Source organism: Scyliorhinus torazame, chromosome 24, assembly GCF_047496885.1.
Source record: "Scyliorhinus torazame isolate Kashiwa2021f chromosome 24, sScyTor2.1, whole genome shotgun sequence".
NCBI lineage: Eukaryota > Metazoa > Chordata > Chondrichthyes > Carcharhiniformes > Scyliorhinidae > Scyliorhinus > Scyliorhinus torazame.
Genome location: NC_092730.1, coordinates 54,496,998 through 54,508,976, shown reverse-complemented (window position 1 = coordinate 54,508,976; position 11,979 = coordinate 54,496,998). Strand labels below are relative to the sequence as shown.

General features: G+C 46.7%; 1 non-coding gene across 1 annotated transcript; it reads right to left on the bottom strand.

Moving 5' to 3' along the window:
- Positions 1–415: 415 nt before the first annotated feature.
- Positions 416–504, bottom strand: trnar-ucg (transfer RNA arginine (anticodon UCG)). The gene is given in 2 exon segments: positions 416–451; positions 468–504. It is a non-coding gene; the product is annotated as a tRNA-Arg (tRNA).
- Between the last annotated feature and the right edge of the window lie 11,475 nt (positions 505–11,979).

Genomic DNA, 11,979 nt, shown 5'->3' with positions numbered 1-11,979 from the left:
GGGCGGCTACTTACTCTGAGATTATTCCTTCTGGTCCTAGACTCTCCCACATGGTGACCCAGCTTATCAGCATTTATCCTGTCAACCCCCCCCCCCCAGGGTGAATATAGAGGGATGTGGGCTAAATGGGGGCAAGTGGGACTAGCTTAGTGATACAAACTGGGCGGCATGGTCAAGCTGGGCCGAAGGGCCTCTTTCCATGCTGAAACATCTATGACTGTAACCATCTTCCTGAGGACATTAGAATTCCCTCCACAGAATTGTATTGAACCGATTGATACATAATATTTTATTCAATTCTTTATCCAAATCAATCAGATATTGTGGATTCAATCGGCGCTAAACGAAAGACTAAGATGAGAGAGGAGTGAAAACTGGATTGTCAGCAAAAGATCCACCGGATTTCTGTATAAAACGACCGCGGCAGGACTCGAACCTGCAATCGCCTGATATCATTCATAGAATCACCGAAGTCAGACGCCTTATCCATTAGGCCACGCGGCCACCGGCTGTAGCACCTGAGCTGATGTTTAGCCCACGTGAAAAAATACTGCGATTATTTGTGTTTCATTTCTGTTTTTTGATGATCCGCTCTTTCCCAGATCCCAGAAAATACAAGGGAAAGCTCCAGCTGCCGGACATGGTCATTTTCAAAGTGTAAAAGCCCTTCACTCTGTGTGAGCTGTGAAGATTCATGGAGGCTCGGGGACTCTCAGGCTGGCCAAGGCTCTTTATCCGGCTCCATTCACAGGAAAAGTGACTTCAGTTTCCACAATAACATCCGCTCTCACTGAAACCCCCAAACTGAAATTCAGACTCACCGTGAAGGTGAAGACTGCGGACTGCGGTTCCCGCTCCTGCTGTTTAATACAGATCACTATAACTGTCTAGTGAGCAGAAAGAAATTGCTGTTGTTTGTAAACATTTCTGACTGAACTCACTGTCATTCTGCATTAACAGGACGACTTTGAATCTCCTGATATTTGACAAATTTGCTCAAGCGGGTAAATATAAAATATATTATTTGCATCGTGCTTTTGAATGGAGTCATTTCGAGAATAGGACGAGTTTGAATCACCTGCTATTTGACAAATTTGAGGGTGAAGTGAAAAGCTGCGGCTTTTCGCTGTTCTTTGACGGCTTGTGGGTGAATAGTGGAACACTGTCCATATTGAAACCATATTAAAATGATGAGAAAGTTACTTATTTCACTCCCCAATTGCGCCCAAATTCTGAGTTAGAAACTGTTTTTCTTTCTCGGTTTGAAACTCACGAAGTCGCGCAAAATTTCACCTCCAAATTACTACTGCGAAGGCCGGGAACCGAACGCGGGTCAACTGCTTGGAAGGCAGCTATGCTCACCACTATACCACCATCGCTCACTGACGCAGCATGAGTCATTTTGGGACTTCACATTAGTTTATAAAGTGTTCCGTGAAAAGATCCTGCTCTGCGTAGCTTATTTCCCTCCAATTTAAAATGCTCCTGAATGAATGTATCCGTGTCGCACGGCTCCCGTTCAGCCACCAGACGGCACCAGTCCACCATAAATGTATTTCACCAATTTAATTCTGATGTTCTGTGTGTCATCACATCGGACACTTCCTCTGGCCTGAGACCTTACCTTGTCCTTGTGTCCGGATGCTGCCGCTTTCAACATGTTTAAGTTATCACAGAGCCCCTCCAGTGCAAGAGGAGGCTCATCGAGTCGGCTCCGACCCTTGGCCCAATCCCCACTTCACCGGTTGATCACATCAGTGTGTCAGCGTGGCCGGAAAAGAAAATGCTGGAAAATCTCAGTAGGTCCGGAAGCATCTGTAGGGAGAGGAAAGACCTAACGTTTCGAGTCTAATGACCCTTTGTCAAAGCCGAGTCATTGGACTCGAAACGTTCGCTCTTTTCTCTCCCTACAGATGCTGCTCGACTTGCTGAGATTTTCCAGCATTTTCTCTTTCGTTTCAGATTCCAGCATCGGCAGGAATTTGCTGTTACCCAATGTTTTTCCCAGTGTGGCCGAGTGTTCAGGTCGCAGACTTTTCTGAAGGCGTGGGTTCGAATCCCACCCCTAATATTGACTTTTCCTCCGTGAGGCTCCATCCAAACCCGCGGGATCTCTCACCTGGAAACACAAGGGGAGCAGATACAGAGAAACAGCGACCACCTGCAAGTTCCACTCCGAGACACACACCATTCTGGGAAATATATCACCCTTTCTGTGGCCGGCTCACAATCCCGGAACTCCCTCCCTAACAGCACTGTGTGTGTACATACACCACATGGACTTGCAGCGGCTCAAGATTCACGTCACCGCCAAATTCTCAAGGGTAATACATTTTGGACAATAATTGTTGACGGATTCAGCGACACCCACATCCCGTCAAATAACTTTTAAAATATTTTGGAAACCGAGTCCCCTGAACTCAGCTCAGAAAGTTCACTAATCACAAAGCAAATGACTTCAAATGTTGATCATCATAAATAATAAACACAGGAAATGCTGGAATTGCTCAGAATTAAACATCATCTGTGGGGAGAAAACTAGAAGCAGCGTTCCAGCTCTGTGATTGGATCATTTCCTTCTCTCTCAATCTGAAATCCTGGACTCAGCTGATAAACAGCAAGATGCCAATCACCAGTCATCAGTATCAGAAACAATGAACCTTTTGGATAGCGAGGCCGAGCGGTCTGAGGAGATGGGTTTAGGTTTCAGTCTCTCCGAGTATGCGGGTGGAAATCCAACCGCTGCCAACATTTGTAGGAAAAGCGGCAAAGGTGGGAAATGGAAATAAAAGTGAACGATTTTGCAAAACTCTCGCTCTTATCCCAAAAGATCTTTCCGTTACTGACATTGTTGTGTCCTGTGTAAGTAGAGCTGAACTGATTTGGTGCCGCTTGTTCTCACCTTGCAGCCCGTCAGTCTCCGTATTCCAGGGACCATTTATGACATCATCAGAAACACCCTCCCCTGCTCTCCCCATTCACCAGACTGAAGGGACAATCCCCTCTGCGACCGATGCTCCACCGCCAATATCCGCTCACTTTCTATCTGCACCTTTCTTTGCAAGTGCATGAGATGCAACTCCTGCCTTTTTACGTCCTCCCTCTTCATTATCTAGAGCCCGAAACACTCCTTCCAAGTGAACCAGTGAGATACTTGTGCTTTTCATTTTAATCTCCTGTATTTGCTGCCACAATTTGGTCTCATCTACTTCAACAGGCCAGATAACAGACTGTGTGACCGCTTTGATAAATCTCTGTTCAATCCATAATCATGACTCTGAGCTTCCTGCCACTTGTGATTTTAATTCTCCACCTCTCCCACTCTGGCCTTTCTGTCCTTGGTCATCCGTGTTCCAATGGCGATTAACGGAAACTCGAGTAAGACCACCTCAACATTTAATATCCACACACAGAATTCCGCCCTCAACATCGAGCTCAGTAATTTTCGATTGCAAAATCTCTCTCCATTTTTTTGGGAGTGTGTCTTGCCCGTCCGTTTGTTTGTTTTGCTTCTAGTTGCATTCATTCATTTTGCACTTGCACGGCAGAGAGACAGCTGGAGATTTTTCTAGAATGAATTGTCGAGGTAAAGGCTCAGACAGCTGAAGACGCGGCCGCCATTGATGGAACAATGAAAAGTGCAAATGAGCAAGAGGACAAGGATGGATTCAGAAAGAGAAAGGGAAATGTCTGGGACTGGAACCGGAACTCCAGTCTGGTAAGTGAGAAATCTCCCCCTGAACCGCGAATGTTCACACAGCCGCTCATTCAACGTGTCCAGTCGGAAACCTGCCTGAAGCAACATGCAGACTGACAGAGCGCCTGTGATAATCCCCCGCTGTCTGATCAAAAGCTGCAACATGAGCTGTTCATTACAGCTGTGATAAACGTGTTGGTGTTAGCATTCAGTGGTGTCGATTCACATCATCCTTGTTTGGTGCTGTCTGTCAGGAACAGTCTGGGGGAGTTGACTGAACAGTTGCCCGCTGATGTATATGCCCCGTTTGCAATCTGTCTGAGCAGGGAACAGACTCACTGACGCAGCAGCTTTCAAAGGTTGTATTTTTGTCCTGAATGGTTGTTCTGAGAAGGTGAAGGGGTTTCTTCTGTGACGTTGATCTGATGGGAAAGGGGAGAGTGACTGGAGTCACCTTTCAGAAGGAGGTTCGGGGCGCAGTTTCACTTATCTGGGTGCTGAATTTGGTGCTTTTTGAGTGCGATAGTGAGAGTTTGGTGACCGAGGGAGTGCTGAATTTGGTGCTTTTTGAGTGCGATAGTGAGAGTTTGGTGACCGAGGGAGTTAGGTGAGGAGAGGGTAAGGTGCTCCTTTCATTTTGTTTCCGACATTTCCACAAAGAGTGTGAAGAGAGCCAGGAGTTTACAGGAAGTGTAGCTGACTGGGAGCAGAGTCGGAGGGCGGAGATCTAGTTAGTCCACACAGCAGCTATATTCTTTAAGGTAAGAGGGGATGGAGGCTAGGCCAGTAACATGCTCCTCCTGTAGGATGTGGGTGGTGAGGGATACCACCGGTGTCCCCACTGACTATACCTGCGGGAAGTGCACCCAACTTCAGCTCCTCAAAGACCGTGTTAGGGAACTGGGGCTGAAGCTGGATGAACTTCGGATCATCCGGGAGGCAGAGGGGGTGATTGAGAAGAGTTACAGGGAGGTAACCACACCCAAGGTACAGGACAAGAATAGCTGGGTTACAGTCAGGGGGAAAAAAACAAACAGGCAGACAGTGCAGGGATCCCTCGTGGCCGTTCCCCTTCAAAACAAGTATACCGTTTTGGATGCTGTTGTGGGGGATGACCTACCGGGGGAAGGCCCTAGCGGTCAGGTCTCTGGCACGGAGTCTGGCTCTGGGGCTCAGAAGGGAAGGGGGAGAATAGAAAAGCAATAGTTGTAGGAGATTCAATGGTTAGGGGAATAGATAGGAGATTCTGTGGTCGCGAGCGAGACTCCCGGAAGGTATGTTGCCTCCCGGGTGCCAGGGCCAGGGATGTCTCGGATCGTGTCTTCAGGATCCTTAAGGGGGAGGGGGAGCAGCCAGAAGTCGTGGTGCACATTGGTACCAACGACATAGGTAGGAAAAGGGGCGTGGAGGTAATAAACAAGTTTAGGGAGTTAGGCTGGAAGTTGAAAGCCAGGACAGACAGAGTTGTCATCTCTGGTTTGTTGCCGGTGCCACGTGATAGCGAGGCTAGGAATAGGGAGAGAGCGCAGTTGAACACGTGGCTGCAGGAATGGTGTAGGAGGGAGGGCTTCAGGTATTTGGATAATTGGAGCGCATTCTGGGGAAGGTGGGACCTGTACAAGCAGGACGGGTTGCATCTGAACCAGAGGGGCACCAATATCCTGGGAGGGAGGTTTGCTAGTACTCTTCGGGAGGGTTTAAACTAATTCGGCAGGGGAATGGGAACCGGATTTGTAGTCCAGCAACTAAGGTAGCCGATATTCAGGACGCCAAAGCATGTAATGAGGCAGTGGGGAAGGGAACACTGACAAAGGAGAGTATTTGCAGGCACGGAGATGGTTTGAAGTGTGTATACTTCAACGCAAGAAGCATCAGGAATAAGGTGGGTGAACTTAAGGCATGGATTAGTACTTGGGACTACGATGTGGTGGCCATCACGGAAACTTGGATAGAAGAGGGGCAGAAATGGTTGTTGGAGGTCCCTGGTTATAGATGTTTCAATAAGATTAGGGAGGGTGGTAAACGAGGTGGGGGGGGGGGTGGCATTATTAATTAGAGATAGTATAACAGCTGCAGAAAGGCAGTTCGAGGAGTGTCACCCTATTGAGGTAGTATGGGTTGAAGTCAGAAATAGGGAAGGAGCAGTCACCTTGTTAGGAGTTTTCTAAAGGCCCCCCAATAGTAACAGACATGTGGAGGAACAGATTGGGAAACAGATTTTGGAAAGGTGCAGAAGTCTAGGGTAGTAGTCATGGGCGACTTTAACTTCCCAAATATTGAGTGGAAACTCTTTAGATCAAAGAGTTTGGATGGGGTGGTGTTTTTGCAGTGTGTCCAGGAAGCTTTTCGAAAACAGTATGTAGATTTTCCGACCAGAGGAGGGGCAATATTGGATTTAGTACTGGGTAGTGAACCAGGGCAAGTGATAGATTTGTTAGTGGGGGAGCATTTTGGAGATAGAGACCACAATTCTGTGACTTTCACTTTAGTATTGGAGAGGGATAGGTACGTGCAACAGGGCAAGGTTTACAATTGGGGGAAGGGTAAATACGATGTTTTCAGACAAGAATTGAAGTGCATAAGTTGGGAACATAGGCTGGCAGGGAAGGACACAAGTGAAATGTGGAACTTGTTCAAGGAACAGGTGCTACGTGTCCTTGATATGTATGTCCCTGTCAGGCAGGGAAGAGATGGTCGAATGAGGGAACCATGGTTGACAAGAGAGGTTAGATGTCTTGTTAAGAGGAAAAAGGTGACTTATGTAAGGCTGAGGAAACAAGGTTCAGACAGGGCATTGGAGGGATACAAGATAGCCAGGAGGGAACTGAAGAAAGGGATTAGGAGAGCTAAGAGAGGGCATGAACAATCTTTGGCGGGTAGGATCAAGGAAAACCCCAAGGCCTTTTACACATATGTGAGAAATATGAGAATGACTAGAGCGAGGGTAGGTCCGATCAAGGACAGTAGCGGGAGATTGTGTATTGAGTCTGAAGAGATAGGAGAGGTCTTGAATGAGTATTTTTCTTCTGTATTTACAAATGAGAGGGGCGATATTGTTGGAGAGGACAGTGTGAAACAGATTGGTAAGCTCGAGGAAATACTTGTCAGGAAGGAAGATGTGTTGGGCATTTTGAAAAACTAGAGGATAGACAAGTCCCCCGGGCCTGACGGGATATATCCAAGGATTCTATGGGAAGCAAGAGATGAAATTGCAGAGCCGTTGGCAATAATCTTTTCGTCCTCACTGTCAACAGGGGTGGTACCAGGGGATTGGAGAGTGGCGAATGTCGTGCCCCTGTTCAAAAAAGGAACTAGGGATAACCCTGGGAATTACAGGCCAGTTAGTCTTACTTCGGTGGTCGGCAAAGTAATGGAAAGGGTACTGAAGGATAGGATTTCTGAGCATCTGGAAAGACACTGCTTGATTAGGGATAGTCAGCACGGATTTGTGAGGGGTAGGTCTTGCCTTACAAATCTTATTGAATTCTTTGAGGAGGTGACCAAGCATGTGGATGAAGGTAAAGCAGTGGATGTAGTGTACATGGATTTTCGTAAGGCATTTGATAAAGTTCCCCATGGTAGGCTTATGCAGAAAGTAAGGAGGCATGGGATAGTGGGAAATTTGGCCAGTTGGATAACGAACTGGCTAACCGATAGAAGTCAGAGAGTGGTGGTGGATGGCAAATATTCAGCCTGGACCCCAGTTACCAGTGGCGTACCGCATGGATCAGTTCTGGGTCCTCTGCTGTTTGTGATTTTCATTAATGACTTGGATGAGGGAGTTGAAGGGTGGGTCAGTAAATTTGCAGACGATACGAAGATTGGTGGAGTTGTGGATAGTAAGGAGGGCTGTTGTCGGCTGCAAAGGGACATAGATAGGATGCAGAGCTGTGCTGAGAAGTGGCAGATGGAGTTTAACCCTGAAAAGTGTGAGGTTGTCCATTTTGGAAGGGCAAATATGATTGCGGAATACAGGGTTAACGGTAGAGTTCTTGGCAATGTGGAGGAGCAGAGAGATCTTGGGGTCTATGTTCATACATCTTTGAAAGTTGCCAAGCGGATAGAGCTGTGAAGAAGGCCTATGGTGTGCTCGCGTTCATTAACAGAGGGATTGAATTTAAGAGCCGTGAGGTGATGATACAGCTGTACAAAACTTTGGTAAGGCCACATTTGGAGTACTGTGTCCAGTTCTGGTCGCCTCATTTTAGGAAGGATGTGGAAGCTCTGGAAAAGGTGCAAAGATGATTTACCAGGATGTTGCCTGGAATGGAGAGTAGGTCTTACGAGGAAAGTTTGAGGTTGCTAGGCCTTTTCTCATTAGAGCGGAGAAGGATGAGGGGCGACTTGATAGAGGTTTATAAGATGATCAGGGGAATAGATAGAGTAGACAGTCAGAGACTTTTTCCCCGGGTGGAACACACCATTACAAGGGGACATAAATTTAAGGTGAAAGGTGGAAGATATAGGAGGGATATCAGAGGTAGGTTCTTTACCCAGAGAGTAGTGGGGGCATGGAATGCACTGCCTGTGGAAGTAGTTGAGTCGGAAACATTAGGGACCTTCAAGCAGCTATTGGATAGGTACATGGATGACGGTAAAATGATATAGTGTAGATTTATTTGCTCTTTAGGGCAGCACGGTAGCATTGTGGATAGCACAATTGCTTCACAGCTCCAGGGTCCCAGGTTCAATTCCGGCTTGGGTCACTGTTTGTGCGGAGTCTGCACGTCCTCCCCGTGTCTGCGTGGGTTTCCTCCGGGTGCTCCGGTTACCTCCCACAGTCCAAAGATGTGCGGGTTAGGTGAATTGGCCAATGATAAATTGCCCTTAATGTCCAAATTGCCCTTAATGTCCAAATTGCCCTTAATGTCCAAACTGCCCTTGGTGTTGGATGGAGGTGTTGAGTTTGGGTATGGTGCTCTTTCCAAGAGCCGGTGCAGACTCAAAGGGCCGAATGGCCTCCTTCTGCACTGTAAATTCAATGATAATCTATGATTAATCTAGGACAAAGGTTCGGCACAACATCGTGGGCCGAAGGGCCTGTTCTGTGCTGTATTTACTATGTTCTGTGTTGGGGACATTGATAAAACTGTTATTGATTTATTCAAACCTTGCCTAAAATCAGACTCTGGTGGGACTCGAACCCACAACCTTTCAATGTCTCATCACGCCAGCAGCTAGAAAAAACCTACAACCTTTGAATGTCTCATCACGCCAGCAACTAGCAGTCCAATGCGCTATCCGTTGCGCCACAGCGCCACACCTGCTTGCCTAGCCCGATATGAGGGTTGCTCTAGTTGACCAACAGTAATTTGACCAAAAGTTCAGTAATTCGCACAGTGACGACATTTCAAAACTACTTCATTGTCGGGAAATGTTTTGGGCCGTCCTGTGGTTGTGAAAAGCGCTACACAAATTCCAGTAAAACTCCGAAAGGACACAGCCAGGTTGGTGCAAAGGGAGGACATGTAGCAGACAAGGAGTGAAGCGATTTATTTTTGCAGGAAGAGCAGAAGTAGACAATATAAAATAAAGTGTCTATTTAAAAAAAATAGTGCAGGAACAGCGGGAAATGGATGGACATGTGTCCAAATCATTGAAGGTGACAGGGCAGGCTGTAAGAGTCGTTTATAAATCAAACAGTGTCATGACTTTATTAATAGCGGCACAGAGTACAAGATGACAGATGGGTCATCTCTCCATTTTCAGCTCCTGACTGCAGAGGCTTTTCTTGTTAAACCGTTTATTGGAAAACCTCTTTCCCTGGAGGGAGACGGGAGTTTGGAACTCGCTGCCTGAAAGGTTGGTGGACCAGAGACCCTCATAATATCTAAGAAGTGTTTAGATGGGCACTTGCGATCCCAGGGTACACGAGGCTATGTGCCAAATGCTGGGGAATGGATGAGAATGGTTCGGTGGTTGTTTTTGACCGGCACAGATCCGATGGGCTGAAGGGCCATTTCTCTGCTGTCTGATTCGATGACTTTATGAATGAAATGCAACATGTGTTTGCAGCTGCCTCTGTTTATGTCCTGTTGTATTCACAGGAGCAAACAAACTGGGCTGGTCGTTGAGCACCTCGAGACTTTTCTGCCCTACATTTAGATTGAGTAAGGGCTCCGTGTATTTTAACTCCAGCTCCCTGACAGGATTTCAGAAACCCTCCACAAACGGCAGTCTTTTGATTAATAAAGGTCCCAGAGATGGATAATCAGCGACACCCACAACCAGAGAGACCTGCAATATCCTTCAGTGCAGGAAAGACAACTCATTGTCCTTTGACCCAAAAGCAAAATACTGCGGATGCTGAAAACCCGAGACAAAGACAGAAAATGCTGCAAATATTCAGCTGATCCGGCAGCACCTGTGGAGAGAGGAACAGGTCGTTCCAATGAAAGGTCAGGATCTGAAATGTTAACTATTTTTCTTGTCAGAGATACCACAGATCCGTAAAATATTTCAGGCATTCCGTTTTGTTCAGCTGAACATCCTGACACTCTGTAGCTCGATCAATCCCAGCAGAGTGTTATTGCGTTTGACCTGATCTGTGTGATTCAACACTTCCTCCAGAGAGTCACCGGGTCATAGATGTTTACAGCATGGAAACAGGCCCTTCGACCCAGCTTGTCCATGCCGCCCAGTTTCTACCACTGAGTTAGTCCCACTTGCCCACATTTGACCCATATCCCTCTATATCCACCCTGCCCAGGGAAATATCAAACCTGTTTTATAAAGGAAAACATTGTACCGACTCTACACTGCCTCTGGCAGCCCATTTCGGATGCTCACCACCCTCTGTGTGAACGAAAATCCTGTCTGGTCTCTATGGCATCTCTCCACTCTCTCCTTTAACCTATGCCCTTTAGCTACTCTACCAGTGGAAAAATATGTTGACTCTCTGCCTGATCGCTTCTCATTATTTTATGGACCTCTATCAGATCACCTCGAAGCCTCCGACGATCCAGGGAAACAAGTCCAAGCCTATATAGCCTCTCCTTATAACTCAGACCACCAAGTCCTGGTAGCATCCTCGTAAATCTCTTCTGCACTCTTTCTAGTTTAACAATATACTTCCCATAATAGGGTGACTAGAACTGAACATAGTATTTCATGTGTGCTCTTAATGTCTTGTACAACTTCAATAAGGCGTCCCAACTCCTGTATTCAATATGCTGAATGGCTTATTCACACCCTGTCCACATGCGGCTCCGCCTACAAGGAGCTCCGAACTTGTACCCCTAGATCTCTCTGTTCTGTAATTCTCCCCAAGAACATAACAGCGCAAAATCTGTCTTTGTCCAGAATTGCAGGTTTAAATTGTCCTTCACTTTCCAATGGATAATTTACAGACATTTTAACACAAGGACTGAATTCAGTCCAATGGTTAAAGCTTTCGACTAGAAATCAACTGGATTTTCCCCTTTGACTTCAGTCCTGCTCCCAGAGAATCTGTCAGTAGTTAAAATAATGTTTTCTTTTGAATCATTTATTTCCACCGAATGTCGACGTTGACATTCCTCACACTTCTCTCCATTGTTATCTACTCTGCAGGTATTGACTACACCGTCTAATGGAGACATGCTCACAGGGCTGTGGGAGAGGCTTTCTTTCAGGTTTTAGGCCTCTTTTGGTCATGAAGCAGCAACCGGATATCTGCAGAGGAACTCGGAATGCCAAACCTCTCTTCCCTGAATTAACTTAATCAGGGGACAAAATGTTGCTTGAATACAGAATAACAGGGTTGAGGATTTGGGGTGAGATTCCTGGAGTTGTGGGAACAGAGCGATGTTGTTGGGCAATGTGGTAATAGCAGGATACGAGTTTGGGATATTACCCAGTCTGTGTGGGGGGCTGGGGGAAGGAAATTGTCTTGCCTGCCCACCCAAGCTGAATGTTGGGGTTGAGGTGGTGATCAGATTCCGTGCGGAGGGTGAAATCCGTTCACTGAATTTCACGTTTACAGCTCAGGTCCTCGAGGGATCGCTCCTGTATGCCAAGGAGGAGCTTCCATCGAGGACGGGGTTCTCAATAAGAACAAACTGGAGGTGTGGATGTTAGAAACTGTTCAGCACTGATTCACTTTATTCATTGTTGTGTCCTGGAATAAACAAGTGGATTGTAGCTGTCCATTAAAAACACAAATAGAATTCGGAAGTTTCTGGCCAGTAACTTCACAATGTCCACTATTACATCACTCAGCATCCTCAGCTGCATCACACCTGGTCCACATGTCATGTGAACATTGCCTACAGCCAGTCTTTCTCGTACCTCTTCTTTGATAA